The sequence below is a fragment of the Pipistrellus kuhlii genome, unplaced genomic scaffold (genome assembly GCF_014108245.1).
Source record: "Pipistrellus kuhlii isolate mPipKuh1 unplaced genomic scaffold, mPipKuh1.p scaffold_m20_p_11, whole genome shotgun sequence".
NCBI classification, from domain to species: Eukaryota; Metazoa; Chordata; class Mammalia; order Chiroptera; family Vespertilionidae; genus Pipistrellus; species Pipistrellus kuhlii.
In genome coordinates this window covers 28,117,594-28,130,927 of record NW_023425416.1, presented here as the reverse complement: position 1 = coordinate 28,130,927, position 13,334 = coordinate 28,117,594, and positions in this window count along the sequence as shown.

Sequence of the window (13,334 nt, the reverse complement as noted above, 5' to 3'; positions counted from 1 at the left end):
ATCCCACTCGGCCCTCCCAGTCAACCTGCCAGGGAGTTCTGTTACCATCCTTATGTTATAAATGACACCAAGTCTGAGAGTTAATTGGATTGCCCCGAGTCACACAGGGAGTAGGGATGAAGCCAGGTAACCACTGGGCTGCTTAGTTTCTCATTCTCAAAGTCCTTCCATGGCCACCATAATCCAGGCTCCCTAGCTCTGGGAGCCCACCTCTCCCCATCTGCCCTCTCTCTGGTCCAGTGTCTTCCTCATTTCCCCCTATACCCCTGCCAGCCACCAACACCCCCCATCCCTCCTCCCTCCATGTCCACTTCTGTTTCTCCTCTGGATGGAATTCTCTTTTCTGCCTTTAGGACTCTGCCTCCCTCCCTCATCCATCTTCCTACTAAGCTGGTCCATTTGTGCTGATGGAAACCCTTTCTTCAGAAACCCTGCCCTGACACACTCTCCCTACCTGCCTTTCCCTTCCCCCACAGCTCTGTTTGGAATTCCTGAGCCCTAACCACACTGGGCCTCCTAACACCTATTGGGGAGAGGGGGAGGGGGAGAGGGTCTGTCAGTGCTGTCCACCAGGAGAACCAGGGCTAACTTCCACATGTGTCTGGGCCATCTCCTCCCCTCACCACGACGTTTGCAATCCCAAGATCTGCTGGAGGGGGGCCAGGAACAAGAAAACTTGGTAAGTTTAAAGAGCTATTTACCAGGGACATTGTTAATTTTTAATAAAACCCTCCCAAAATATTTGTGTGTGTGTGTGTGTGTGTGTGTGTGTGTGATTTACTTGGAAGCCAAATATTGCATTTGGCTTACCTCTGCAAACAGTGATCAGCTCTGAGACAAATGAGAAAATAAGTCATTTGTGGCAAGCCGAGGGATGTTTGGCTATCCACGGACCACCTCATCAAGAGAAACTATGACCAGTATGCCCCTGTCTCAATGAGATACACTAGGTAGAAATTTGAGAAGTGAAAAGGAAGAGAGAAGAGGTCCCCAGGTGGCCTTACCCTGTGGACGGCATTCTTCTTGGACGCCCTTGGTGGAGGTGTGAGAGTAGGTGTGGACATGTGCACTCCGGGGTTGCAAAACCTGGGGAAAGGTCACATGGTACAGTTTCTGTCTTTGGGACACTGGGGGACACCTGACAAAACGCTTGGCAAACATTCTTGAGATGGTTGCAGAAAGGGGCGGGCCCTCGGGAGCTGGAGTCCAGGAGGTACATCTTGGCAGTGGAAAAGCATGCTGCAGACATACACCAGCCCTGGTGACCGCTCACCTCCCATGTCCCAGAGCAACAGAATGGGGAGTGGGACCCCGAAACCTGAATGGGAAATTTACACACAGTTTTATTTTCTCCTCTTCTCTGCAAAGATGGAGGGAGGGCAGGGCCTTCCAGGCAGGGCAGGGCCAGAGGCCTCGGGGGAGCTGGCTGAGCTGGCAGCCACACCTGGCTCTGCAGGGTGATTGGGTGAGAGGGTCACCGCAGCTCAGATGTGCCAGAGGCAGGTGTGCACAGGTGGGCCCTGGGCAGGCCGGCCTGCTAGCCCATATATCTTTGCTTACCACAGAGGAAGAGAGGCTTGCCTAGGGAGCCAGTGCTGCCTCCTTTCCAGCGTAGTCCCTCTCCACCTTTCTCTCTTATCCCCTTCTCCCTGCAGGTAATGACTCTTCCCAGATGTCAGTGTGACTGGCTGGGCCTGGAATCCTGCCCCAGGAAAGATGCGGAGGTGACCCAGTTCTCAGGGTAAACCAGGCTTGATGCTTTTGCTCTGCAGAGTGCAGCTCCCAGGGGTGTGACTGCACCATAGGCCTGTACAGGCCTTAGCAAGGGATCCAGGCACCCACACCCTCATCCCTCGTTAGTCTGGGCTGGAGTTGTGTCCCACTGCACCCACCAGGGATATGAAGTGAGTTGTGAGCTAGACCTAGCAGCCCCCTCCCATGGAGCTGGGAAAGGAAAGATCTCCTGCTTCCCAAACGGTGAACTGGTGGAGGAGGGGCTCCAGGGCCCAGATGGCAACATCAAAGGAAGACCCTGCTGGTTGTGAAATTCTCCCTTCCAGCCTCTCCTGGACACTTCCTTTGACGGGATAGAAAGCTCACCAGGATCTGGAACAGATAGCAAATTCCCAGCAAAAGCCTGGACATTGGAGATGGAAGTTCCAGGGCTTCAGTTTTAAGAGCCAAGCGAGGGCCCTTATTCTTTTTCTCCTTCTGTAAGACCCCATGCCCATCAATCACCTCCTTTTAAGCCCTGTCCTGGGAAATCCTGTCCCAGGTTTCCACCCCCAAATCCTCTCCTTTTACCTATACCAACTCCTTTTACTCCTGGTAGCAGGCACAGGCTGCCTCACAGGGTCTGTGTCTTTGAGATATTTGTTCCTCCAGAGTGGAAGCATTTTTGAAATTAGGCCCTACAGTGGTTGAGGTAAGAGTGTGCTCTTCTAAAAATTCAAGGAGTTCTGACTCTCCAAACTGTACGTGCCCCTTTGGTCCCTGGCCTTCCTCTGTGCCCCTGGCTTCAGATGTTCCTACGGGCCCAGGGGTGGGATGATTTCTGGGGGCAGTGAGGTCCCACACTGGGGAGGGAGTTCTGAACACTGCTCTGGGGTCTGTAACAGCCCTGAACCTCCAAGATCCCCAGTCCTGCATGTGCTTAGCAATAGTGTCTGATGGATATTGGTGAATAAATTGACAATCTATAGGAGTGTCAATCCTATAGATTCGTCTCTGGGCAGCCATCAGGCAGGGGATGAGGAACTAAGAATTGGCACATTCGAGGCAGTGAGGAAGGGAAGATCACTTTGCAATATCAAAGTGTCTCCAGACACCTGCCTTCTCTTCACAGCTCCCTTGCCCAGAGAACTGATTTGGTGGACATTCCACTGCTGCTCAGAGAGACCAGACCCTCTGTTCTTGGCAAGAGACTGCAGGGAATGTGGGGAGGCCCTGAGTTTGCAGGGTTCCTTGTAGAAAAGAACCCAGGGTTTTGTGGCTGCTGGAGCAGAGCCAGTGTGATAAAAGACTGCCCCCTAGCGAGCCTAATCCCACTGCTGGGCCAGCTCCCGGGGCTCCCAAGGCGGATCTTGGGTCTCTGAGAAGGGTGGTGGAGGGATGTTTGGGACAGGGTTTTTGTCCAGGGGACTGTGGACTACCAAGCCCCTCCAAGAATGGGCTAATGGCTACAGCTGCGTTTCTGACTTCCCTCCCACTTCAGCCTCTCTTGGACTTTCACGTGGTCTTTAAAGAGATGCATATGATCTTTAACACAGACAACTTTAAATCATTGACACTAGGAAATACCTTGCACTCACCTATTCAGCCTTCCATGCCTCTCTTCTGTCTTACATTGCATGTATTCGTTAAAAAAAAATTTCCTGAGCATGCACTTGGAGCGTGGCCCTATGAATCCAAAGGGAGTTTCCATCATTGTAGAGTTCACAAGTCACTGGGTGCAGAAAAGAAAGAGGCAAGTTCACCATACAGAAGGGATATTTTCATATTGGAGGATGAGAGCATGGGTGCAGGGAGGCAGTCATGGCAGGCTTCCTGGACGTGATGCTTCTCAAGCTGAATGCTAAGGCCAAGATGGACTGCATGGTGTCTTCCCATTAGAAGCACAGACCCCCTCCACCCTCTACCCCGTTCACCAGTTCAGAAGCAGGAACTGTTGAGCCATTCATGGGTGGTTACTGACCATATGTCTCTCTACAGGAGTAATTGTGGGAGGGATTACAGAGGGACACAGCAGGAACTGTTGAGCCATTCATGGGTGGTTACTGACCATATGTCTCTCTACAGGAGTAATTGTGGGAGGGATTACAGAGGGAGTACATATGTTAAAACATCAAATAGTGGACTTTAAACAAGAGTAGTTTTTATAAGTCAAAAAGAAGATTTAAAGAGTCAAATAGTAGTACAGTGTAAAAGGTAGTGTCCTGTTCCACTCTTCTCCCCACAAAGTTCCATTCACAAAAGACAACCACTGTCAAGTCTTTGACATGTTCTGTTACTGACACCTAAGTTTCTGAAAAACAGTCTTCTTCTATTTCATGGTGTTTCTGCTTTAGATAGTATCAACCTATTTCCTACTACGAAGTGTTAGGATAGAGCACTCTTACACACCAAGACACTTATACACATGAACTAGTACTTCTCTTCATCCAGCTTCTTGATATGGCTACATGGCATTTTTTTGCATAAATTACTATTCAATGTTTATATGGTTGTGAATATGTAAATATTATTAATAGCTGAATCACATACTTTGCCATGATTATACACTTTCTTTCTTATACAACTTTTATTTTTATTAGAGTTACATGTTTGCCTCATTTTTTCATTTTCCTGGCATGCTATAGAGTTAGCATCAGCTTGTTCCCAAATGGACTCTAAAATTCAACTCAATGAGTATAGACCCATTAATGTTTAAGCTGGCCCATTTTAGTCTTGGTGGCATCCCTCCTGGGGAGTTGGGACAAGTTACTCTCTGGTCCCATCAAACAACCTTCATCTTGAGATCTCCCTTCATCTCCATGAAGGCCCTTCTCCAACTTCTGTTCTGTTTGATTTACTGTCTCCCAGACTCCTTGTTTTCATCTTCTAGTAACTTCTTAAGAATGGATATGGTGCCCTAACTGGTTGGACTCAGTGGATACAGCGTCAGCCTGCAGACTAAAGGATCCCAGGTTCGATTCCGATCAAGGGCACATCTTGGTAGTGGGCACATCCCTAGTAGGGGTGTGCAGGAGGCAGCTGATTGATGTTTCTCTCTCATTGATGTTTCTAACTCTCTATCCTCTCCCTTCCTCTCTGTAAAAACTCAATAAAATACATTTTTTAAAAAAGAATGGATATGTAGGAGGCACATTTAAAAAATATTGTGTTTTTAAAAATCTCTTAATTCTACTCTTATACACTATTAATAGTTGTCTGGGTATTAAATTTTAGATTAGAAATAATTTTCCCTCTATATTTTGAAAGAGATGTTTCATTGTCTTCTTGCTTTTAGTGTTGCCCATTGGGGAAAATGATGTGATTCTGATTGATGATCCCTGGATATAAACTATTTCCCCTCTCTCTGGAAGTTTTTAGGATTTTCTCTGCATGTCTGACGCCCTGAAATTCCTGAGTGATGTGTGTTGATATGTTTTTGTCCTTTGTTTTGGGCTCTTGGTGGACCCTTCCATTTGGCACCTCATATCTCTAAGTGCTAGAGAATTTTCTCCTATGATTTTGAGATTACTTTTCCACAGTTCAACTGTTCTGTTTGTTGGAACTCCAATGATTTGGATGTTAGAACTCCCAACATGATTCTCTAATTTTTAAGTAATTTTTTCCTATTATCTTTCATTTTGGGGGGGAAATTTCCACCTCGTTTTATTTCAACCCTTCTATATTTTTGCTATCACTTTTAATTTTCAAGGGATGTTTTTTATTTAATATTTCCTTTCATAACACAATCTTCTTGCTTCATGAATTATCTTCTCTTCCCTTTGGGAGGAGTAATCAGAATGAAGATTGTTTTCTTAGTTCAATCTCCACATTATCTCTGTTTCCTTGGAGCTGCTTTCTTTGCTGTTTGTTTGTTTTGCTCTCTGTTTTTCGTAGTTAAGGCTTCCCTCAAATGGCTTTGGTTCTTGGCTCTCTAGTCCTACTTAAGAGGGAGGCATTCCATAGCTGAGGAAAGCCCCATGTGGGTACAGAGCTCATTTCTTGGTGGGTCTCACAGTAAAAGGACAGGATAGGGTTCTGGTTCTGATGTTGGAGCCCGGAAGCCTGGCTGCCAGTGTGCTTAAACACAAGGGTGCTCTGCCGGACCCACCACCACCATCATTACATTCACATGGTAACTCCAGCTTGGCACAGGGGTGGGGGGAGGGGTGTGGTAAGGAATAAGGTGCTGATCTTCTTTTCATGTGGTGAAGAGGAGAATCTCAGAATGTGCTCCTCTTTTATAAGGTTTACAACCAACTCACCTGGCTCCACTTGCTAAGATTGTCTGGGGCTCTGCCAAGCTTGCTTCTTCCCCTCCCCAGACGTTCAGCGCTGGGGAGAAAGTTATAACCTCATCTGTCTGCTCTCTGTTTTCCAGAGTTTTATGGACATCACTTTCCTGCTCTCTTCCCGCCTGCCTCCCTTCATGGATGCGTTAGGCTTTTTCCTTTTATCTCCGTCCTACCCAGGAGGCAGGTTGGGGTGGAGCCAGAGTGGAGGCTCTGTTCTCTCCTCCTGCTTTAGCCAGACTCAGCCTCCTCTTAGTTTTTTCTCACCGACGTGGCTCATTCCAGACCTTGTCAAGACTGGTGTGGGCACTTGGACAGGAAGCTGGCAAAGGCAGGGTTGCTCAGCTGGTCCTACAACTTCGGGGCTTGCTTTCCCTGCAGTGGGCTGGGCTCCCATACATCCGCCAAGGATAAGGCCCGGGTGGGGGTATTACTGTGGGTGACACATGTTGCTTGGGGCTCCAGGACTCTGGGGCTGCAGTAATGGCCTTGGAAAGGAAGACTGAGGCTTGGGTTTTAGAGCCCAGCGCTGAACCTACCTTCTTCAGAAACCACCTTGTCTTCACAAAACCTGGGTATCCAGAGAAACCCTGCTTTGGCTTCAGGCCTCACCTCTTCCCTCTTCACGCATTCACAGGAGAGAGAGGAGGGGAGGACACTGTCTCTCCCAGGCCCACTTTTGCTGCCTTCTGAGGACCTTTCAGCCCCATTGGAAAGGTTCTGCTATTGGACTGGGCAGGGCCTGGAGAGCCAGTTGGGAGACATGATCATGTGCGGGTACTTTTGTGCAGGGGCTCTCAGCTGTGTCCTGTGGCATGATCCACGGTACCTGTGCTCCAATGGGCCAGGGAGACTCTGTAAACGGAATTCCTGCCTTTTTTTTTTTTTTATAATATATTTTATTGATTTTTTTTACAGAGGAAGAGAGAGGGATAGAGAGTTAGAAACATTGATGAGAGAGAATCTTCAATCAGCTGCCTTTTGCACATCCTCTACTGGGGATGTGCCCGCAAGCAATCAAGGCACATGCCCTTGACCGGAATCAAACCTGGGACCTTTCAGTCTGCAGGCCAACACTCTATCCACTGAGCCAAACCGGTTTCAGTGGGGTTCCTGTCTTAGAGATCCACAACAGCATCCACCTGTGAAGAATCCTGCAGGAAGGAAGACACACATTTTGTTTAAGGCACTGGCAGAAGTGAGTGTCCCAGGCTCCTTTGATCTTTCTGCTTCTGCCTCCATTGGCCACAGCTTCCAGGCTCCGCCTCCTGCTTGTAAGTGGATCACTGCCATTCCGGCTATCAAGTCAGCCTTCCAAGTAGTAAGAGGGGAGCTGGATAAAAGGGTGGGTGCCCTCTCGATCAATGTTCCTATAAAAATGTCCAATCTGATAACCTTTGGCTTTTATTGGAACATTTTAGCCCATACATATTTAATGAAATGACTAATATAGTTAGGTTTAAATCCACCTAAATCTCACTATTTGTTTCACTTATGCTATGTTCACCCCCCCTCCTTTCTTGTTTTCTAAGTACTTTTAATTATTCCATTTCATTTCCCTTATTAATTATACATTGCATTATTATTTTTTAGTGGTCCCCTGAGAGTTTGCAAGATATCCCCTCGACATTAAAGTTTAATGTAAATCTATACTTTTGCCACTTACAATGATAAAGATTTTAGAACACGTTAACTCCGTTTAATCCCCTCCCATCTTTTGTGTTCTTGTTGTCATGTATGTTAATTCCATATGTACTTTAAGCCTTACAAGACATTATTACTATTTTCCTAACATTATCAATATTCATTTAGTCTACTCATCTATTTATCCTTTCATTTCTCTATTCCTTCCTTCTTTCATCTCCATGCTTCCACTTGGGGCAATCTTTCTCTTTCATGTTAATATGGCTTTGCAAAGGCTCTCAGCTTTGCAAATGATGATAATAGCTCCCCATTTTTATTGAATGGAAGATGTCTTTATCTTCTCCTTCCTCCCTGTGTGTGCAGAAGCAGAGCACACTTGACTGCCAAGGTCAGGCCCGTATGGAGCTGGGCTGTCCTTCTTGACCTCACACTCTAGATGGAAAGTTCACAGCCTCTTTCTTGGGTGTGAAGCATCAAGGCAAGTCAGTGTTTGACAGAAGTCAGAGGCACTTATTCAACTCTGACTTGGGCCAAAGGATCAGATCTGGCTCTGGACCAATTTCCAAAGGAAAGCTACTCTTGGCACGTCCTCTCACAATCCTCTTCTCCACTGGGCAGCCACGGTGTCCAGGCCTCAGTGTCCAGCCTCACTCTGGGCAGGGGGGTGAGGGGAAGGAGAATCTCTGAGTCCACCCAAATCTCCAGGTTTGCACACAGTAGAAAAACTTTATCAGGTCTCCTTTCTTCACAGAGCAATTCAAAGAAACATTTTGTAAACTGCTCTCCCCTTGAACTTTGTTAGAGGGCCTCCTGGGAAGGCACATGGGCATTTCTTTTAATTGTTGCCAGCTGAGACAGAGAAGATTGGCAGAGCCGAGTCTAGGATACACATTTTCCCAAGATGGCGGACAGTGTAATCAACTTGGTCTTCATATCAAGCCCAGGTGTTGGCAGGAGAGGGACTAGATATGTAAAACCAGGCATGCTAGGGCCTAATTAAGAATGAAAATAATTATGGTATTGGGGCTATAAAATAAATGCACTGCGAGGGGCCGTTGTTGACTTCCTGCCTCTCCAGAGACAGTATGGTAGCCCACCCAGCTCCCAGCTTGAAATCTATCTCTGTGTCTTCTCTTTTCATTTCTAATATTTCTCAATCCTTGGCCACCTCCACTTAGAATCGGTTCATTCATCTCTTTCCAGGTGGGACACGGAAAAGGGAGATTCCCACCATGTCAGGCCCCTGCCGCATCAGGCCCCCGCAGAACTTCTCCTATAAGTGTTAGCCCTGCAAGGACGGAAGTGAATGGTTATCAGTGCCCACGAACCAACCAATTCTCAGCTGGCAGAGCCGCTGTAGCAGGATTTTTCTTTTCCCCCTGCGAGGGTCTGGCCCAATGTGAATTGGTGGCCTTGAGGATCCCAGCGTGAATCGGGCAGTTCAAGTCTTCTCTGGCCTGGGATCCCAGCTGCCCAATCCCTACATCCTATTCTCTGCAGCGAGCAGGAAAGCCACCCACGACAGAGGGTAAGGTGAAGGGACATTGGGCAACCTCCTTCCTTCCCCCCCTCCCCCCAAATCACAGAAGCCCCACCTGCCAAGGTGAGTAACTGCTTACATCGAGGACACAGGAAATAAACAAAACAGAAACAAGCTTGCCTCTGTCTGGACTCCGAGCTCTCTCTGGGAGCAGGAGGAAAGTTGGAATGCGTTTCTGGTGGGCTGCCTGCGTTTAGTTGTTTTTCTACAGGCCAAAGAGAGAGAAGCTGGGAGCCTTTCCTTCTCTACATTTTATTTTACTGAACAAAACAAAAGCTCATTCTGGACCGTTTCCTCTGTCCGGAGCACTCTTCCCCTAGATGGCCCATGGTCCGTGCTCTTCTTTGCAGGTCTCTGCTCCAATACCACCTCCTCGGGAGGCCTTTACAAATACCCTGTGTAAAGTTACAACCACTGTCACCCCCACCTCACCACCCACCCAAGCCCCGGCAATTCCCCATTCCCTTCACTGCTTTATTTTCCTCTGTCACCACACTTTATTTATCGTCTGCCTCCCTCTACTAGACTGTCAGCTACATGAGGACATGTGCATGTTTTATCCTCTGCAGTGTCCCAGAGCCAAGAACAGCACCTGGCACACAGTGGGTGTATGAGTTATTTATTGCTTCAAGACAAATTGTACCTAAAACATAGTGCCTTCAAACAACATTTAGTTGGGTGCCGCTTGTCTGGGTCCTCTGGCTCAGCATACATCGAAGTGTTGGCTGCCGCTGCAGCCTCATCCGAATACTCAAATGGGGAGGACCTGCTTCAAGCTCATGTGGTTGTTGGCAGGATTCAGTGTCTCACGGGCTATTGGACAACGGGGTTCCGTGCCTCACTGGCTGGCTGTTGGCCAGAATCTGCCCTCTGTTTCTTGCCAACATGGGCTTCTCCACAGGGCAGCTCACCACTTGGCAGCTGACCTCATCAGAGTGAGTAAACAAGAGGAATCACAGAGAGAGTGTAAGAAGGAGAATGCTATCATCTTATAGAAAATAATGTTGAATGTAATGTCCATCACTTTTACTGTATTCTCTCCATTAGAAGCAAGGTAATAGGGTCAGAACACACATAGGGGGAGGGGATTGCACAAGTATGCATTAGTACCAGGAAACCGGGCCTTTGGAAGTCATTTTGGAAACTGCCAACCATATCGGCCTTTTAATTAGTGTTTGTTGAATGGGTGAATGAGTGAGTTTATCCAAACTATTTATCCAAATAGAGGGGGAGGATATACCCAGGTGGGGTATACCGCATACTATTAAGACATGGTTTCCTCAATACACTGGAAAGCCAGGAGACAGGGGCATCAAAGAGTCTGCCACTTTCCACTTGTCACATGCTTCATTTTCAAGATGGGTTAATTTATACTCTGACTCTATCCTCCTTGCTCACTCGAAAACACACGTGTGCCTATGACATATAAATGGGAGGATAATTCATTCTTTGGTGAAATGAAGAAACTGGCGAGCTTCCATACAGCCTCAGAGGTTAGTGAATTGCTGTCAGAGGAAAGGCTTGGGGAATTTGTTAATTTGGGGGAAAGCACATTTTTTCCCACTTGCACAACTCAAATAAGGCTGAGAAACTCCCCTACTGGAATTTTCCAAACCATTTCAGTTTCTCAGGAAATTTGGGCAAAGGCTTATTTGAAAGGAAGAAATGAGCTGTATATGTGGTATATGTACCTTTGGTATGCTCAGCATGAGAGCCTGCATCTCAGGAACGCAGGAGAAGTTAAAGACACAGGAGGAACAACCAAGGCAGCTGGAGGGGCCAGACGCACAATAGGGAGATAGCAGTGAAACAGACACAACGTTGCCTCAGTTATGAGGCTCAGATGTGGTATGATGCTGGAGATCAAGAAAAGGGGATTCATGGGGCTGCCATGGGCAGGGAGGAGCTGGAAATAAGTAGATTAGAACTTTGCTTTTTTTTTTTTTTTTTTTTTTTTTTTTTTTTTTTTTTTTTTTTTAAGGAAAACTTAGATTTTATTAAGTCCATTTATGCTCTGTGATCTTTATTGCTATTCCTTTTTAAAAATATATATAGTTTTATTGATTTAAGAGAGGAAGAGAGAGGGAAAGAGAGGTAGGAACTTTAATGACGAGAGAGAATCGTCGATGGCCTGCCTCCTGCATGCCCCACACTGGGGGGGTGTCAAGCCAGCAACTCAGGCATGTGACCTCCTGGTTCATAGGTTGACGCTCAACCACTGAGCCATGCCAGTTGGCTATAGCTTCACTGTTGAGTATGAAAAGTATTTGAATAGAAGGAGGGCATTCTAGATGAGGAGCAGCATAGGAGAAAGGGTACAGAAATGGAAACTTGTACCGCACGATTACGAGCAGAGAAAAAGGCCTGAATAGATAAATGGAAGGTGGGGGTAATGGCTCAGAAGAGAATGAGAGGCCAAAGGGCAGGACCTTTGTAAGTTTAGGAGGGACTGAACTCCAAACAGGACTAGTTCTTGCAAAAGAGAGGTGGAAAGTACTTAATTCTTGGGGTTGTTTACTCATCACTGGGCCCAAGGATGAGCAGCAACAGCCTGTGATGGGCCGCGGTGGGGCGGCTGCCGAGAAGCCTGCCTCCTGTCGGGGAGATGCTGCCAAAAAGATGGGTGCATCTTGGATACAGCTGCCAGGGGACCAACAAAGTCACCCTGATTCGTTGTGGTCTGTTAAGATGAGGGGGAAACCATCACAGGAGAGAAGAGGGCAGGGTCACACTAGAACTTCCATGTGATGCCACCCCTTTCACCCTCAGTCCTGCCCACAGCCCCATCCTTCCCCCTGTCCCCTGTCTCTGTTCTCTTTTTCTCCACTACACCGACAGCCTCCTGACCCACGGTCTGCTTATTTATTTGTCTTGCACACAGTCTGTTTCCTCCACTGGCACGTAAACTCCTTCGGGCAAGGGTGGGGGATTCCCAGAGACTCCAAGAGGGCCTGGCACATGGTGCTGGTAAATGCTTATTATCTGTTGACTGGAAGGAGCGAATCACACAAGGGAGGCCTTGGTACAAAGTGACAGAGACTCCTAACCGAGAGTTTAATCTGGTTAGGAGGATCAGGGTGGTCGATTTGTTACCTTGCCTACAGCCAGGGCAGCTGCATAGTGTGTGTGTGTGTGTGTGTGTGTGTGTGTGTGTGTGTGTGCCTTTAAATGCAGAGAAGAGTTTGCCCTTGTTGGGAACAGCCCCCACCTCAGTCTGGGCACCAGGGAAAGCTGCAGGTGACACAGCCTCCCTTAGGATCACATCGCCTCCTGACCCCAACAGACTAATTCCCCACATTTCTGAGTTTGGGATTTCTGCCAGCCTGAGCTCTGTACCAGCCTGCACCTCCGCACCCTACCCTTGGGAGCCTGTAGGAGCCTCATCTCCTCTTCCATCCCCTCCTGCAGCTGCATGAGTGTTGGTCTCTCTCTGCCTGAGAAAGGCAGGCAGACTGGGGTTTTCCTCTTCCCCAGCCCCAGCCCCAGCCCCAGCCCCAGCCCCAGCCCCAGCCCCAGCCCCAGCCCCAGCCCCAGCTTGCAGCCAGGAAAAGAGCTGCTGGTGGTGTTTCAGAGGTTCCATGACCCCATAAAGTATGCTTCATTTTTTCTCAGAAAATAAACCATTTTTTCTTTTATGTTTTCATATGGTGCCCAGAAGTCCCTGGATTTCCTGGAATTTAAATGAAGAATTCCAACTATTCCAGCTGTAGTTTGCACATGCATAGCTCCTGCCAACAGGGAGATGCTGGCCATCTGGGTGCAGCCTGTAGGGGCGGAATGAGCTCTGTTCTCAAGCCCCGGACCAAGGCATGGGCTCCTCCGCTGACCCCTGCATGGTCTCGGGTACTTTTTAAAAACAATGTTATTGCAGTGTCGTTGGCATATAATGACGTACACTGAACAACACGTTACGTTTTGATTTATTATATGCACCCATGAAATGGTCACCACAATCAATCATCTCCAAATTTTGCTCATGCCCCTTTATAATCCTGCTCCTCAACCACCTTTCCTGATCTGTTTTCTATTCCGGTAGATTAGTTTGTTTTTTAAAAACTTTTGTATAAATGGAATCATCCAGGATGATTTCCTTAGGTCTGGCTTCTTTTACTTAGCACCCATGCTGCTGTGAGTCTCAGTAGTTCATT